General features: G+C 40.5%; 1 long non-coding RNA gene across 1 annotated transcript; it reads left to right on the top strand.

Annotated features, from left to right (window-relative positions):
* The first annotated feature begins 8,513 nt into the window (after window positions 1–8,513).
* LOC129653910 (uncharacterized) lies at window positions 8,514–17,576 on the top strand. The gene is made up of 3 exons (XR_008715268.1): window positions 8,514–8,586; window positions 17,068–17,211; window positions 17,475–17,576. It is a non-coding gene; the product is annotated as an uncharacterized LOC129653910 (long non-coding RNA).
* Window positions 17,577–19,143: the final 1,567 nt, after the last annotated feature.

Genomic DNA, 19,143 nt, shown 5'->3' with positions numbered 1-19,143 from the left:
TCTACATGTACTCAAGAAACCCCTATTACTTGATGGCTATCAGCATTATTTATGTATTTATAGTGCAATTAGATGAAAATTACTCAACAGTTTCAAAGCCTATAGTTTCTGTCATTCCTCTTCAATCAGCACCGAGACCCACTAAGTAAAAAAGTGTCCAAAAAATTATAGTTAAGTATAAAGTGTAGCCGGAAAAGGCAATGGCACCCCGCTCCAGTACTCTTGCCTGGAAAATCCCATGGATGGAGGAGCCTGGTAGGCTGCAGTCCATGGGGTCGCTAAGAGTCGGACACAACTGAGCAACTTCACTTTCGCTTTTCACTTTCATGCATTGGAGAAGGAAATGGCAACCCACTCCAGTGTTCTTACCTGGAGAATCCCAGGGACGGGGGAGCCTGGTGAGCTGCCGTCTATGGGGTCGCAAAGGGTCGGACACGACTGAAGTGACTTAGCAGCAGCAGCATAAAGTGTAGCAGAGGATGAGATGGTTAGATAACATCACTGACTCAATGGGCATGAGTTTGAGCTAACTCCGGGACATGGTGAAGGACAGGGAAGCCTGGCATGCTGCAGTCGGAGGTGACTTGCAGAGTCGGACATGACTTAACAACTGAACAACTAACAACAACAAAATGACTCTGCCTACTTTATACTCAACTGGGCTGGTTTATACACATTGTGAATTTGCTTCCTTGAGAAGAAAAACACAGTATTCCTGGAGAGTAGGTTGTTTTTTTTCTGCTAAAGGAAATTATTTTTAAATTCCCAGAATTTTTTTTTTAACCCTGATGTTGTTTTTGTCCTCCTATCAATTCATAGATGCATTCTGGTAGACTGTATGAATGTTTTTCATTTACTTTTTCTGGTACAAAATGTATATCAATACAATATAACATATATGCTAATGTATAATATAATATTAAAAAAATAAGATAAATGCTTAATCATTAGCTGTAAATGTTAATTGAATGCTTACTACTTTTAGGGTGCTCTACTAATGCTAAAATGTGACTTAAATGTTTCTATTTTTAAAAGTTCTAAACTTCGTTGAAAACCATAATACTAATAAGTTAATGTGTTGATTTTTTTAAATACCGGGACTATAATAAAAATGAAAGCTAGCCACTTGTAGATTACTGAGTCTTCTAATAAGAAAACTCAAAAAGGCATTATGTTTCCACTTGCTTTAGAGAGTAGCTGGCTAGTGGATTGTTATCCAATCACAGCATCGCTTTTTCTCCTGCCATTCATAATTGACTGTATTGTGCATATGCTTTTTTTTTCTTTATAAGAGGAACCATTTTACTCTGAACACCATCTATGTTTATACAGAGGATAATTTCTACCACCACTTTCTTTTGGAAAAGTAATATATGTATATTACTGCACTCAACATTGACAGTAGTTTTCAGATTACAGAAATGATTAATCCTTCTTAGGTAAGGGAATAGTAGTAGTGTTTTCCTGCTCCTCTCAATGAAGCACTTGAAGCTACACTGTAACAGATGTGACTGCTTATATGACTTTGAAGAAAGACTTTACTTTAAAGGACAAAACCAGCAAAGAACATTTCAGAGAAAGAAGAGAAATGATTCTCTAGAGAAGTTAAAGTTGCTAGTAAAGAATGTAGAATTAAGAAGAGAAAATAAATAGCTTTCCAAGATCCTGTGTGTGAATTTTATTGCAGAAATATTTCACTTAAATATAGTATCTGCTGAAGTGAGTTGGAGATTCCCAGGTGGTGCTGTGGTAAAGAAATTGCCTGCCAACACAGGAGATGCAGGGGACACAGGTTCAATTCCTGGGTTAGGAAGATCCCCTGGAGGAGGAAATGGGAACCCACTCCAGTATTCTTGCCTGGAGATTCCATGGACAGAGGAGCCTGGTGGGCCACAGTCCACGAGGTTGTAAAAGAGTCAGACACGACGGAGCGACTGAGCACAGACTGTGATCTCAGTGCCTCAGCTGAATGGAGATCAAAGACAAAGCAGCCAAACTGCCTCTAAAATGCATGTGGAAAATCAAAGGACCTACAATAGTAAAAACATTTCGAAAAAGAAGAATATTGGATGACTTGTACTACCTGATTTCAATACTTACTATAAAGCCACAGTCATCAAGACAGTGTGATATAGATCAATGAAACAGAATAGAAAAGAAATAAACCCTCATGTTGATGGTCAATTGATTTCCAACAGAGGTATCAAGGCATTCAGTGGAAGAGAAGAGAGTCTTTCCAACAAATGATGCTGGGACAGCTGGATACTCACATGCAAAAAATAAATAAATAAACCCAGACCTTGACTTCACATCACCCATATGAATATCAACCCAAAATGGATCATAAAATTTAGTGTAAGAGTTAAACCTATAAAACTTCTGAAGAAAACTAGGAGAATACATCCAATGGGTGAGTTATATGGTATGTAAATTATCATTCAATAAACTGATTTTAAAAAAGGGATTCTGTGATCCTGAAGTCAGTGCTTACAATCCAGGGTGTGAGAACACCCAAGGGAACAGGATTAAACCAGTACCACTCTGAAACATTCATTTTATTCACTGGTAATTTAATACACTAATATGAAACATGATTGTTTCGTGAAAAGAAATGTATATGCTATAGAACATAGTAAAAAATGAAAACACCCCAGATAGGAACAGAGGCCATCTATTCAGAGCTGTGTATGACAAGGGAGTCAGCACTGATCACTTGGGTTTGGCAGAGACTCAGAGGCAGACAGGAACGGACGTGGGAAAACTTTGTCACATAGAAAAGGGGAAGGCATCAGTTATCTCTGATTGGAGGCTGTTGCCATGGTAAAGCTGGAGGCGGATCACCTAGAAATGGGGCATCTTGCGTGATTGGTGTGAAGAGCATATTTGACTTTCTCTGGTTGGTCCTGAGGTCAAAGTTGGGGCCAAAGGAGGAACAGGTCCTCACTGTTCCAGGCTGTTTGTTGTGTGGTTTGTGGTTTGGCTTCTGGGCCTGACTGCTAAAGAAACTGGGGTTTGGCATCAGGCCTTGTGGGTAGGTCGGAGTTCTATTGTCATATTTGCTTGGGCCATCGGTTCTATATTCAGCCTCTCAAGAGTAAAATATAAAACCTGGCAAGCAAAAACAAAATCAACATTGCTATGAGGTCAAATAGGCTGTACTCTGCTCCTTTTCTCCTTCTCTCTAAAGTCCCTTGCACCCCCTGCAAACAGATCTCCAGCAGTTGGTTGTAGTAGCTCTCCAGATGATCTGAAATTATCTGAGGTTCAAGCTGCTGTTAACACTTCTTCCAACTTTGACATGTACTTTTGGTGAAGTGGACAAAAGATTATCTTTAAAGAAAGCCCTTTTGGGGGGCTTCCTTGGTGGTCCAGTGGTTAAGAATTCACCTTGCAATGCGTGGGACACAGGTTTGATCCCTGGTCCAGGAAGATCGTCCATGCTGCAGAGCAACTAAGCCCGTGCATCACAACTATCGAGCCTGTGTTCTGCAACAAGAGAAGCCACTGCAGTGAAAAGGCTGCGCATCACAACCAGGGAGTAGCCCCGCTCACCACAACCAGAGAAAGCCCGCATGCAGCAAACGAGACCAAGCACTGCTGCTGCTGCTGCTAAGTCGCTTCTGTCATGTCCGACTCGGTGCGACGCCATAGACGGCAGCCCACCAGGCTCCCCCGTCCCTGGGATTCTCCAGGCAAGAACACTGGAGTGGGTTGCCATTGCCTTCTCCAAAGACCAAACACAGCCACAAATAAATAAATCTTAAGGAAAAAAAGACAAAGGGAAGGCCCACCTCTTGTCTCTGGTCTCTTACATTTCCTCTCTCCATGCATGTTTTGTGGCTTCTGCCATTTCAATAGCTTTGTTTGATTCTCCATATCATTTTGGCGATTATTCATAATGATGAGAAGAGTCACCAGAAAATTCGCAAGCCTATATGTATTTAATCCCATTTTATGAGAAATGTATCACCATGATGCCATTTTGAAAATAAGAAAAGTGAGACTCGGGGAGGTTAAATCATTTCTCTAAGGTCACCAGGCAAGTGACCCGTCAGGAATTCAGCCCCAGGGTGGGCGCTGTGTCTGCAGAGACCGATGCAGAGACGTGGGTTTCCTAAAGGAGGAAGCACTGCTGTATCTAGCTGGAGGTTTTTTTCCCTTGATTCAAAAGTAATAGATCCCTTCTCCCCTCACCCCTTTGGCGTGGAGAGTGGAGGCTTCAAAGTTCTGTTGTCAGGTATTTTCTGCCCTTCAAGGCACTCCTTGCACTTGGTGAGATGTGTAAAGGCAATTCTCCTCAGACTTTGAAGTAAAATTCCTGCAAGCGTCTCATGGCCCCTGTTAGTAACATTATGACGGGCAGTTTCTCAACCCTTAATCGTTCCTTAATCGTTCCTCTAGAACAAGTATTGATGTATAAAGATACAGATCAAAGTGTTACTGTGTCTAATTTTACTACAGCGGTTATCTGGATTTCTGTGTGTGTCATTAAAAAGTAGTGACCCAGGAAGTTTTCAAAAACCCTGGGTGTGAAGAAAGGATTTTCTGTCTTGAACATTTTTACTTTTTAACTGGGCTTCCCTGGTGGCTCAGATGGTAGAGTCTGCCTGAAATGCGGGAGACCCAGGTTCGATCCCCGGGTTGGGAAGATCCCCTGGAGAAGCAACCCATTCCAGTACTCTTGCCTAGAAAATTCCATGGATGGAGGAGCCCCATAGGCTACAGTCCATGGGGTCGCAAAGAGTCTGATATGACTGAATGACTTCACTTTCACTTTTCAATTGGTGACTCTAGGGGTCCCTCCACCCCAATCCTATGTAGATAAAGGGAGGGAGGTGGGTCAGGTTATTGAAGGAGCCCTGCACTTGCTGTCTTTCCTGTGTGTTATACCCGGGGCCTGGCCCACACTCAGGGATGGCCTGGCTCACTGGGACAGTTAGTCTGTGACAGGTTTCGTTAAATCGCTCATGACTCCATGGATTATTCCCAAAGAGAAGATGCTCAACCTTGGGTACTGAGTTCCAGCAATACTACAGGCTCTTGTCTTCTTGGTTGTATTTCCATCTTACACCCTGCTTTTCTGCAGACCTGAATCTCCCACAAAGCTCTACTTGGAGGATTTTTTTTCATGGGTTAGAAGATTTTAATTAACGAATTATTTTTGGCTATTCTGTGTCTTCACTGATGCATGCAGGCTCTCTCTAGTTGTGGTGAGCAAGGGTCACTCTTCAGCTGTGGTGTGTGGGCTTCTCACTGCCGTGCACCAGCTCTAGGGTGCGTGGGCTTCAGTGCTTGCAGCACCCAGGCTCAGTGGTCATGGCGGCTGGGCTTGGTGGCCAGTGGGATGTGGAATTTTCCCAGAACAGGGATCCAACCCATGTCCCCCGCATTGGCAGGAAGATTCTTATCCACTGGCTCACCAGGGACGTCTCTACTTAGAGGATTCAGATCAGATCAGATCAGTCGCTCAGTCGTGTCTGACTCTTTGCAACCCCATGAATCACAGCACGCCAGGCCTCCCTGTCCATCACCAACTCCCAGAGTTCACTGAGACTCACGTCCATCGAGTCACTGATGCCATCCAGCCATCTCATCCTATGTCGTCCCCTTTTCCTCCTGCCCCCAATCCCTCCCAGCATCAGAGTCTTTTCCAATGAATCAACTCTTCACATGAGGTGGCCAAAGTATTGGAGTTTCAGCTTTAGCATCATTCCTTCCAAAGAAATCCCAGGGCTGATCTCCTTCAGAATGGACTGGTTGGATCTGCTTGCAGTCCAAGGGACTCTGAAGAGTCTTCTCCAACACCATAGTTCAAAAGCATCAATTCTCCGGTGCTCAGCCTTCTTCACAGTCCAACTCTCACATCCATACATGACCACAGGAAAAACCATAGCCTTGACTAGACAGACCTTTGTTGGCAAAGTAATGTCTCTGCTTTTGAATATGCTATCTAGGTTGGTCATAACTTTCCTTCCAAGGAGTAAGTGTCTTTTAATTTCATGGCTGCAGTCACCATCTGTAGTGATTTTGGAGCCCAGAAAAATAAAGTCTGACACTGTTTCCACTGTTTCCCCATATATTTCCCATGAAGTGATGGGACCGGATGCCATGATCAGGCTGTTTGGCTTCATCTAGGTGAGTTTGTTAACAGGCCTTGCTCCCTCGCTCTTTCTGGCCAGACTTGTTCTCTGAGCTAAACCTCTTCCCTTTCACTGCAGTTCCTCGTGGGCAGCAGTCGTGGGGATCTCATGGGATTCCCACTCCAAGCCTGTGAGTCAGACTCAGTAGACACATCTGCTAAGGATATTTTCTCTTGCTATTTAAGCTCTCTTCCATTGGGATTAGAATTTAAAAAAAAAATGAGAGCTCTGCTGTGCTTGCATGCTTAGTTGTCCCCAACTCTTTGAGACCCCATGGACTGTAGCCCACCTTGGTCCATGGGATTTCCCAAGCAAGAATATTGGGTTGCAGTTTCCTTCACCAAGGGATCTTTCCAACTCAGAGATCGAACCTGTGTCTTCTGTGTCTTCAGCATTGCAGGTGGATTCTTTACCCTCTGAGTCATTCTATTACACCTCAAAAATCTAGGTGTCTTCAACAGACTGTATCCCTTTCAATCCAAAAAGTTCATCTTTTAAAATCATTGAAAAAAAATCAAATCAAATCAGTGCCTTCCAGCTCTCAGCTCCATACCCTGGAAAATCCTCAAGCGGTGTGATGTCATTAGTAATGAGGGGTGTTGGAGTGGGAGAAGGTAGTGGCACCCTACTCCAGTACTCTTGCCTGGAAAATCCCATGGACGGAGGAGCCTGGTGGGCTGCAGTCCATGGGGTCGCTAAGAGTCGGACACGACTGAGCGACTTCACTTTCACTTTTTACTTTCATGCATTGGAGGAGGAAATGGCAACCCACTCCAGTGTTCTTGCCTGGAGAATCCCAGGGACGGGGGAGCCTGGTGGGCTGCCGTCTATGGGGTCGCACAGAGTCGGACATGACTGAAGTGACTTAGCAGCAGCAGCAGCAGCATCAGGCTCCTCTGTCCATGGGATTCTGCAGGCAAAAATCCTGGAGTGGGTAGCCATGCCCTCCTCCAGGGGAATCTTCCCAACTCAGGGATCAAACCAGCATCTCTTATGTCTCTTTCATTGGCAGGCACATTCTTCACTGCTAGCACCATCTGGGAAGCCCCACCACTCTAACTCACTAGCTTTCCTATCTTTCTAAAATTGGAAGAAGTAGTTGAAGCTACAGGCAGAAAGAATTTGACATAACCTGCAATTTATTTCTGCTCTTCCATGTCTCTTAGTGAGCCGTCATTAGTGATATGCCATTAATAACTAGAGCAATTATGATTCATTACAGTGCTTTTGGTGCTGATTTTGTATTTGCTTCCATTTTCATTTTAGTTTTACCCATGGATGAATTTTTACTAAGAAAGGAGAGATAAAGAGCATAGCAGTGCATCTAGTTCGTGGATTTTCAAATATCTTCTCTGTAAAGAAAAAATAAAAGCTTTTCCAAAGGGAGACATTTGTAGAACCCCAATGTATAAAGCAAATAAATGTGAAATTGTTTTGATTCAAATGTAGGCAGGAGACCAGGCTGCCCACTCAGCCTCTACCTGTTCGCCTTTGGTGACATCAGAGGCACATCCACAGAACCCTGAGATTCCACTGCCCATCAACTGAAAACCACTGATCACCAGTGACCTGATACCTGAGCCACAGGGATACCACTGACATTGACTGACAGTCCAAATCAATCTAATGAAGACTAATAGAAATCATCTGATAATAGCCATGATGCTCTTCATGTGATGAGTTAAAAATATATAAATATTTTTAATTGGCAGAAGATCTGCATAACAGTAGCCTCTTCTTGAGACTTTCCTGGTGGTCCAGTCCAGTGGTTAAGACTCTACCCTTCTGTTGTAGGGGACATGGGTTTGATCCCTGGTCAGGGAATTAAGATACCCCATGCTGCATGGCATAGTCAAATATAAAAAGTAAAAATGCCTTTTAAAGAGATATCTGTACTCCCATGTTTATGGCAGCATTACTCAAAGTGGCCTAATACTGAAAGCATTTTTATGCTCATCAACAAAAGAATGAATAAAGAAAATGTGATGTATATAGATATATATACACAATGTGACATATATATACACATGCAATGTGATATATATATACAGTATAATATATACAATGTGATATATATAATGTGATATATTTATATACAATGAAAAAAGCCTGTAGAAAGAAGAAAATCCTGCCATATGCAACAACATGGATGAACCCTGAAGACATTATGCTAAGTAAAATAAGTCAGACAAAGGAAGACAAATTCTCATGAAGAATCTAAAAAATCGAACTCATAAAAGCAGAGAGTAGAGGGTGATTGCAGTGGTAGGGGGCTGGAGGAGGAAATGGGGAGATGGTGGTCAAAGCTACTGTGGGATAATTGTGTACAGTACTTTCTCTTTTATTTCTCCATAACTCTTTTAGAGGGCCAGTATCCGGATATGCCCATGTGAGTGTGTTGTGGCAGGAAAAGAACATGTTGACACACCCATTTCCATTGATTGAGGTACTTATTCTTAATTTACCCTATCTTTATTATCCTTTTATTCAAGGCCTTGATTCAATTGTTATGAAATTGATTCAATGAATTTCCAAAATAGAAAGATGTTATATTTTAAGCAATTTATAAAATTAACCACATACCAAAATGTATCAGGAAGGAAAATTTGTCAGAGAAGGATTTATTCTAAAATAAAATCTTGCATTTAGAAGTTGCCATATTAGAAAAGCAGTATTGATTTCAGTATGCATCATTGTTTTTCTAAGATCATTTTTCTCCAAACTATATGGCCAAAACTTTGGAAACAATATCAATATGGTTTTTCTTCTGGAGTACATCTTTCTTATAACCCACTTTATGACACTCCCTGGGATGTATAAGCAGTCCCCATAGAAAATAAAGACATAGCTACACTCTGTACTTTTTAATTTAATAATACAACTGTTTTGATTCACATACAATGAGAAAAACAGAAAGAAAAATATTTCCTCTTTAGTTTAAACCTTGCTTGGAAAATGAGCCGGGGTAGCAATCATAAATTATGAATAAAGTTAAAAATGCAGATAGTAATTCTGTCAAGGACTATCTAAATCTTCCTAAAGGTTCTCTCTCTCAAAATAGGGGCTTACTATTCTTTTTTTCACATTCACTTTTTGTATGGGAAAAGCAAGAATCATTAATAGTGTGATGGAATGGAAAATCTTTGAGAAGAGACTTATACTTAAATTTTCATTTATCCTTTTTGGGATTATCTTCCTGACCCCAAAGAAAAATTCCATTTCAGAGGAAATAAGACTATGACTAGTTAGTAAACCCCGAAAAGGGTTTGCTAGTGAATTTCACTAGCAAAGTGCTGTTTGAATAATTACTGCTCAATGTACACATTTGTTCAGTTTACTGATTAGTACTTTAGATTCCTAAGGGGTAACCTCTCATTGTCTTCATGACAATACATCATATGGGAAAGAGGACATGAGACACTGCACCCTAAACTATTTCTTTTCCTTCTGAGAAGCAAAAGGTAAAACTTCTTCCCCCTTAAACTTACTGGTGAGATTCCTCTTCCATTTCACTCATCATTAGTGTTCTTGCTGGTCCACACACATTACTAAACTCTCCATATGTACAGAGATAAATTTTAGACAAAGATTAGGTTATTTGTCTTGTAATATTGGTCTGTTAGCCTTTTCAATATCATTGCTTAAAGTTCTGTATTGACTCATAACTCACTTCATTCAAAGAGAGTTTGAAATTTCTTACTCTCCTAAATCCTTTGTCTACGGTTTAATTAACCATACCTAATACTGACCCAGGCATTGCTGGGGGCAGGGGTGGAGGGGACCTAAAAACGTGAATAACCATGTGTCCCTGCCCTCCAGGAAGTAAAAGTCCAGTAAAATTGATATGCTCTGTGCTTAGTCGGTCAGTAGTGTCCGACTCTTTGTGACCCCATGGACTGTAGCCTCCCAGGCTCCTCTGTCCATGGGGATTCTCCAGGCAAGAGAGTGGGTTGCCATGCTCTCCTCCAGGGGATTTTCCTTACCCAGTGATCAAACTCGAGTCTCTTATTGTCTTCTGCATTGGTAAATGGGTTCTTTACCACTAGTGCCACCTGGGAAGCCCAAGTACCTCAAAGAAGAGTCCTTCTACCAAGGTGTCTGCTAAAATGAATGGCCATTCTACCTCCGTAAGCTAAGGGAACTTGGAACCTGCACTGATTCGTGTCAGTGTCCCACATCTTCTACATCAGAATATAAATGCTCTTATTTATAAGAATGATTTTGAATCATTTATTCTTTAGGCTAAATCTAGAAAGTATATAATACACTTTTCAGGATTTCAACATAATTCAGTAGATAGCAAATAATTTTTCAGCTCAACTTTTACCTTTCAGATGTCCAGAAATATCATTTATCCAGAATACCTAATTCTCCAGGACCCTGGAATAGCTGAATGTGACTGTGTGTTCCTATTTTTTCACTGTATGCTTTAATGCTTTTAAATCTTTAAGAACTCTCAGTAGGATTATACACATTGCCTAATACAGTTCTAGCCATATAATAGGTATTCAATTTTGCTGATCTGCATACAATTTTGACTATCTCAATGAGTATTCATTGTGCAAAGTTTAGTCAGATAATATTAACAAGAAAATGCATTCATTACAACTCACTTCTAAAGAAAAAAGTGAAATAATCTAAACACTTTTCAATAGACTAATCAAATAAATTAATGGCAGACAAAATACAAAATATAGTGCTTCCTTTAATAAAAATTGAGACACATTAATATATACTTAGGGGCTTCCCTCGGAGAAGGCAATGGCACCCCACTCCAGTAGTCTTGCCTGGAAAATCCCATGGACGGAGGAGCCTGGTAGGCTGCAGTCCATGGGGTCGCTAAGAGTCAGACATGACTGAGCAACTTCACTTTCACTTTTCACTTTCATGCATTGGAGAAGGAAATGGCAACCCACTCCAGTGTGCTTGCCTGGAGAATCCCAGGGACGGGGGAGCCTGGTGAGCTGCCGTCTATGGGGTCGCACAGAGTCGGACACGACTGAAGCGACTTAGCAGCAGCAGAAGCAGCAGGGGCTTCTCTGGTGGCTCAGACGGTAAAGAATCTACTGCAGTGCAGGCGACCCGGGTTCAATCCCTGGGTCAGTAAGATCCCCTGGAGAAGGGAATGGAAACTCACTCCAGTATTCTTGCCTGGAGAATTCCATGGACAGAGGAGCCTGGAGGGCTGCAGTTAATGGGATCGCAAAGAGTTGGACATGACTAAGTGACTAACACACACACACACACACACGTAAAATTTGATTTCCAGGTGGTACCAGTGGTAAAGAACCTGCCTGCCAATGCAGGAGACAAAAGAGATGTGAGTTCTATTCTTGGGTTGGGAAGATTCCCTGGAGAAGGAAATAGCAACCCATTCCAATATTTTTGCCTGGGAAATCCCATGGACAGAGGACCCTGGCGGGCTACAGTCCACTGGGGTTGCAAAAGAGTTGGAAATAACCGAGCAACCAAAGAACAACAATTTCTCAAACTAAACCTAACCCAAGGATTGAACCTGTGTCTCTTTCATTTTCTGTATTGGTGGGTGGATTCTTTACTACAGAGACACCTGGGAAGCCCCTAAACTAAATTAATTAATTAATTAAATTAATTCTTTGTCAAATCCATATCTTGTCATCTCAAGTCAATGGTTGCTGATTCCTTATTTTCCTTCCTTCTTTATATGCTATTCACCAGCAACTTCAGGCAGCCCTACCTCCAAACAAATTCTTAAACACACCTACCAGTCTTCACCTTTCCGTTTCCCACTTGGACAAGCCCCTCATGGTCTTTCCTGTGGAATCTGCAACAACTTCTCAGTGGTTTCTCTGTTTCCTTTCTTGCTCTTTATCATCGATTTTCCACACAGAAGCAAAAGTGGTATTTAAATCATAAACCACTTCAGAATGCCTCCCCTCTGCCATTAGAATAAAACCCAAACTCTTTTACATGGCTTTAAGGGCTTCAATGTTTTGATTTCTGCCTCCCCTTTCACCTCATCTCCTTCTGCTTTTCTCACTAATCTCTAGCCACAATGACCTTCCTCCTGTTCATCAACCAGGTCACAGACACTCCTGAACCCAGGCCCTGTTGAACCTTGCATACCCTCTCTCTAGAAGATTCTGCTCTCAGTCTCATCATTGCTAGTTCATCTGGTCATTCAGCTAAAGGCTCTGACCAACAAAAATGGCCCCATGGAGTCATGCTCCATCACATTCCCTAATTTATTTTCTTTATAAAACTTAGACAATATGAAATGATTGTATGAATTTTTTCTGTAACAAAAATCCATGAGATCTGAGAAGATGAACTTTGTTTCTCTTATTGCTTATTATATCCCAGGGCCCTACAACACTTATTATATCCACAGGGCCCATAAACACCTGTTACGCCTGGCATAAACAGGTCCTTGATAAAATACGATGGTAAGCATGGATATGCAGATGAACATGTAGAGACACGTGTTCATGAAAGTTGAAAAGATAGCTAATGACTGGCGAGAACAATACTGTGTTGTATAGTTGAAAGCTGTCAAAAGAGTGAATCATAAAAAATTATCATCACAAGGAAAAAAATATGTAACTATATGACGTGGTGGTATTAACTAAACTTCCTATAGTTATCATTCTGTAATATACATCATGTGCTTAAAATACATATCGAATGATTATTTTATATACTTTAAAATAAAACAATGTTATATATCAGTTGTATCTCAGTTAAACTGGAAGAAAAAGTCTATTTTTAAGTTGGAAAATAAAAAAGATAGCTAAATATTCTTAGGGGCTTCCCTGGTGGTTCAGTGGTAAAGAATCTGCCTGCCAATGCAAGAGACACAGGTTCAGTCCCTGAGTTGAGAAGATCCCCTGGAGAAGGAGATGGCAACTCACTCTAGTATTCTTGCCTGGGAAATCCCATGGACAGAGGAGCCTGACGGACTACAGTTCAGAGAGTCATAAAGAGTTGGACAGGACTTGGCAGCTGAACAGCAACAAAATATCCTTACCTCTCATTTCCTGGATGTAGAAAAGTTTCAGACTTGCTGAAAGGACAAATCTACACCTGAAAAGCAAAAGACAGATCTTGAAAAGTAAAAGACAGATCATTGTTTTGCGCTCTAGGCTCATTGGGAGAAAAGCAGGGGCAGAGGAAAGTCTGTGTGCTTAAGTGACTGAAAAGAAGTTGAGCCTGTGCAAGTGGTTTTGTTATCAGTATGAACGTGAGTGTCTCTGTATCATTGTGCCTTCATGCCAGCTGCTGCTTCTCTGAGACATGAGAATGTCAACTTGAAAAAGCTACTCTCTGTAAATCCTATTTGGGCAGCCATCAAGGCTTTTTCTTTTTTTTTTTTTTTAGGTGGACGTTTCAATTAAGTTTTAGAAAGTAAGGTTATCTCTGAGATGTAAATAATATGTTAACATCGTGTGACTCTCCAAAGCTGAGTACAGTGACTTAGAATGTGCTGAGCTCCTGGAAAATTGATACCCAAGCCTGTGGTTGCCAGAGGAGGGTTTTTGTCTTGTCTTCCTGCAGAAGAGAAAATGCAGGGGAGTCTGGGTCAATTATTGCCTTCCGGGTCGGTCCCTATCTATTTTGGGCAGGGAAAACTGGAGAGGGTTGACTGGTTTACTCTGAGTAGCTTCTTGCCAGAAGAACTCAGTTTCAAAATCCTAGAAACCATATGTATTGGTTTAATCATAGTTTGGCCCCAAGGAGAATTAAAATGAAAGGAAATTCCACAATTAGAAGGTGTGGAAGTGGAAAGCCAAACTAAATCGAGCCCTTAAGAGAGGCAGTGTGGGTTGGTGAGATTACATTCTTAGGATGTATAATCAGCCAAGGTTTTAATTTCCAGATTCTTTGACTTAAGAGCTCTGTGTCTGAATTCTAGTGGAACGGAAGCCTGTCTCCATCTTCTCTTTCCTCCATTATAAGGGCCTCATCTTTGTATTGATAGTTCTTTACCTACAGCTGAAAAAGGGGAGAGCCTCAAGTTTGCAAGAGGTCTGCACAGAGATTTGTAGCAAAGGCCTGGACAAGGAGCCTAGCTTGAAAACAGGCTTCTTTCTCCTTTTCCATGATTTACTTTCTTTTTTCTTGGGTTGGCTTTCTACTAAAAAAACCAGGATAATACAGAGAAGATAATCTCATGGGATGTTATAGGAGGGACTGTTTGGAGTTATTTTGGGGGGATCTCCAGGGGGAACATCTGCTAAAATAACTTGGTTATGAGTTATGAATTGTTCATTGCAAATTAGCATTGACATGTAGTTTTGTACAGGGCAATGGTCCAATCAGATGGGATGGGACTAGGGCAGAGCTTGGCTGTGTTCCCAGTAGTGGTGGAGAGATTGAAAGTGAGTTTAGAAGTTCTGAGCGATAAATTGGTCTCTAGTCTTAAAAAACCTAGCTCTAACATATGGTAGTTCTATTTTTAATTTTTTGAGGAACCTCCATACTGTTTTCCATAATAGCCTTACCAATTCACATTCTCACCAACAGTGTACAAGGATTCTCTTTTCTCCCTATTCTTGCCAACGCTTGTTATCTTTTCTTTTTTTGATAAAAGCTACTTGAGCAGGTGTGAGGTGATATCTATCTCATTGTGGTTTTGATTTGCATTTTTCTGATAATTAGTGATATTGATCACCTTTTCATGCATCTGTGGGTCATTTGCATGTCTTATTATGAGAAATGTCCATGCAAATGGACATTTTGTTGTTGCTTTTCAGTCACTAAGTCGTGTCCAACTCTTTGTGACCCCATGAACTACAGCAGGTCAGGCTTATCTGCCCTTCACTATCTCTCTGAGTTTGCTCAAACTCATGTCCATTGAGTCAGTGATGCCATCCAACCATCTAATTCTCTGTCACCCCTTTCCGTCTTGCCCTCAATCTTTCCCAGCATCAGGGTCTTTTCCAATGAGTTGGTTCTTCAAATCAGGTGGCTGAAGTATTGGAGCTTCAGCTTCAGCGTTAGTCCTTCCAATGAATATTCAGGGTTGATTTCCTTTAGGATTGACTGGTTTGATCTCCTTACAGTCCAAAATCCTTTGCCCATTGCTAAATCAGATTATCATTATTATTAATATTGTTATTTTGCTATTGAATTGCTGCTGCTATTGATTTCCTCACATATTTTGGATATCAACTCCTTATCAGACATATGATTTACAAATATTTTCTCCCATTCAATGGATTGCTTTTTCATTCTGTTGATCATGCTCTTTGAAGAGCAGAGATGTTTCAGTTTGATGCAACACCACTTGTCTATTTTTTGCTTTTGTTGCCCACACTTTTGGCATCATATCCAAAAAGTTATTGCTAAGACTAAAGTCAGGAAGTTTTCCCTCTATATCCTAGATTTTTATGGTCTGGGGGTCTTACATTTAAATCTATATAGAGTTGACTTTGGTTTATGGTGTGAAGTAAGGGTTTAATTCCATCCTTCTGCATTTGATTATCCCGTTTTCCCAACACCACTTATTAAAGAGACCATCCTTTCCCCATTGCTGTTCTTAACACACTTATCAAAGATCAGTTGTCCATAAATGGGTGAAGTTATTTCTGCACTTGCTTTTCTGTTCCAGTGTTCTGTCTATTTTATCTTATCCCCCTTCTGAGTATATATTTAAAGGGAATTAAATCAGGATCTCAAAGAGATATCTGCGCTGCCACATTCATTGCACCATTATTCACAGTAGACAATGTGTGGAAACAACCTAAACGTCTGTCAACAGATACGGATGGATAAAGAAAAAGTAGTATATGTAGTGGCATATTATCCAGCCTTAAAAAAGAAAACTCTGCCATTTCTGTCAAAATGGATGAACCTAAAGACCATTATGCTAAGAGAAAGACACATACTGCATGATCTCACTTCCATGTGAAATCTAAAGTAGTCATACACATGAAACACAGAATATAATGGTTGCCAGAGGGTGGGGCTTGGGAGAAATAAGGAGATGCTGGTCAAAGGGTACAAAGTTTTAATTATGCAAGATGAATACATTCTGGACAGCTGATGGACACCGTGGTGACTGTAGTTAACAATATTGCATTATATACTTAAAATTTGCTGAGAGGGTAGGTCTTAAGAATTTTCACCAAAAAAAAAGCGCTAATGACCTGATGTGATAGATCTGTTGAATAGCTTGAATGTGGTGATCATTTCATGATATACATGAGTGTGCATGTGCTTAGTTGATCAGTCCTGTCTGGCTCTTTGGGACCCCATGGACTATAGCTCCCCAGGCCCCTGTGCCCATGGGATTTTTCAGGCAAGAATACTAGAGTGGGTTGCCATTTCCTCCTCCAGGGGATCTTCCCAACCCAGGGATTGAACCTTTGTCTCTTGCATTGCAGGTGGCTTCTTTACCTGCTGAGCCCTCAGGGAAGCCTGGTATACACACATATCAAGACATCATGTTGCACACCTTAAATATATACAACTTTTGTTTGTCCGTTATACCTCAGTACTTGGCTTTCCAAGTGCTAGTGGTAAAGAACCCACGTGCCAGTACAGGAGGTGGAAGAGAACAGGGTTTGATCCCTGGGTGAGGAAGATCCCCTGGAGAAGGAAATGGCAACTCGCTCTGCCATTCATGGTATTCTTGTCTGGAGAATCTCATGGACAGAGGAGCCTGGAGGGCTACGGTCCATGGGGTCACAAAGAGTCAGACACGACAGATGCAACTTCACATGCACACACAATACCTCAACACAGCTTAAAACAATTAGGAAAAAAAGAAACCTAACACTAACAACCTTAATGTGGATGGAACACTTAATAAAAAAATTAAAATGGTACAAATAAAACACAACAGCCTGCTAATGAGTAACTAGTAGATGGTCTAGAAATGATTTTTGTTGTTCACAACTTAAATACATCTTGACTGTCTCAACCATTTTTGTGAACTCTATTCCAGGACTCATTTCTTTCACCACCACTTTCTCATCTTCCTAAAAATACAGAAGTTGTTTGTCCATTCACAAATGACCTTCAGTGTATCATTTGCTATGTACTGGGAGTAGAGATGAATAAATATCCTCAAGATATTTGCATTATCTAGGTAGGTAAATGTACATGTGAACAAATTCAACTTTATATGCAATATCTTAAGTATAATATTAATAATATAAGAATGTTCAAGGGGTTGAGCTAACCTTGATAAAAAACTACATAAACTTATGTGAGGTATGTGAGATCTTTCAATGCATTTAGAAAGAAGACCATTAGCTGATTGATTGCTATATTATTTTTGGCTTGATTTTCTTTCTTTATCGGAGGGTAGAAAGTCTAACATTGTCTACTTCTGTTCTATTCATTTCTTAGACACAAGCCTTTTGGACAAAATTTGAAATCAGTGATGATGTTATAGTTATGTAGCTCCACTTTGTTAATTAGAGTACAAGATTTTAAATGAGAATGTCAGTGACATAAAAGAGGTTCTTTTTGACACAATAAATAAACATGATATTCTGTTGGTTTTTTTTTTTTTTTTTTGGCATGGTTTGTCAGGTTTAATTCTTGTTGGTACTGAAGTCTTCTCTTTTGATCTAGAATAAGAATGTATTTTAGAAAAGAAATGAACCAATGCATGATAAAACTCATTTTATAACTGGACTTAAACCAAGACTTGGCTTAGACTCATTTGTTCAAGCTAAGCTCCTTTGAACTTTAACTTCTCTGCAGTGCTTTGACTGCATAAGCAGGGATTTATTTGAAGCTGGTACAAAGAACTAAAATAGTTATTAGATTACCTTAAATCAAAACTGTGTGATAATTCATGCTGAAATTAGAAGAATTTGAAGTGAGTTCTTCCTCTTCCTTTTATTCACGAATGACTTCAATTTAAATTATGTTATTCAAAGGGTACTAGAGCTTTCATAAATTATTCATTTGCAAAGATCTTGCTATTTCAAGCCACATCCCCTGAAACAGAATAAGTTGAGTAAAATTGTTTCATTTTGCCTAAGCATTTATAAATATCCCTTTGTCTTACTTCTGCAACTAATTTGGATGTCTGTTGGCTTATAGGACACACTTCTTGCCAGCAGGTTATCCTGTCTAATAGTTCCTTTTCTAGAACAATTTGGGCATGAACATTTTCTCATTCTGAAGATCATAGTAACTTCAAAACAGAGGAAAAAGGATCTGCATCTCTGGGGATTTCAAAAACTGCTAATTCTTCCTATGCAAGTCAGGCTTTACCTTGACATTTGGGATCTTAAGTTTTTCAGGAGTGGCAATTACTGATTTCCTCCTTTTCTGCATCTTTCTGCTTACATAGATTTCTATAGTAACAGGCGCATTCCCTGAGATACTCTTTTCATGCATTTTTGCTACAGGTAGTGTGATTACACATTAATTAAGAATATTTATAAGCATGATATTTTCTGGGTGGGTTTTCCTTAAAGTGGACCAGCCCTCTCTGTTGTTGGACACAGGTGCTCAGCTGGTAATCAATCATCTGGCATTATGCTTTGGAAAAACCTCTCATGCAGCGATGCTCAATTTGTAGTCAGAGCTGCAATTTGCAAGTAATTCTACAAAATGTGTATTCTGTAATCTGCTTGAAAGATTAACTCAGTGACTGCAAGATTGTTTCTCTTCCTGAAAGCCAAGATATTTTGTGCAAATGGTGTTATTTAGTGCAGTATGATTAAACTTTGTTGGTTTCAAGTTCTGGGTCATTTATCCTTTCCCTCCTTTCCCCCTTCCATGCAAAATCCCTTGATGGTAGGCTCTGACATAGATTGACTTTGTGGTAAGTGAGAATTGGAGACAGGCGGGGTGAAAGATTAGATGATGAAATAGCATTTCCTTAAGAACAGGTTAAGAGCAGCCCAGTAGAACATGAACCATGGGACTCAGCATAGTGAGAAATACTGACGGTGGAACAACTAGTATGATAGTGAATGAACTACACACCATAAAGGCTGCTGGCTGTGGGGCCCGGGGTAGAAAAGGACTAGACACCAGGCTGGGGTTTGGCAGAAAC

This window comes from Bubalus kerabau, chromosome 5 (assembly GCF_029407905.1).
Source record: "Bubalus kerabau isolate K-KA32 ecotype Philippines breed swamp buffalo chromosome 5, PCC_UOA_SB_1v2, whole genome shotgun sequence".
Classification (NCBI taxonomy): domain Eukaryota; kingdom Metazoa; phylum Chordata; class Mammalia; order Artiodactyla; family Bovidae; genus Bubalus; species Bubalus kerabau.
The sequence above is the reverse complement of the archived record's forward strand: the minus strand, read 5'-3'. Positions and strand labels throughout refer to the sequence as shown.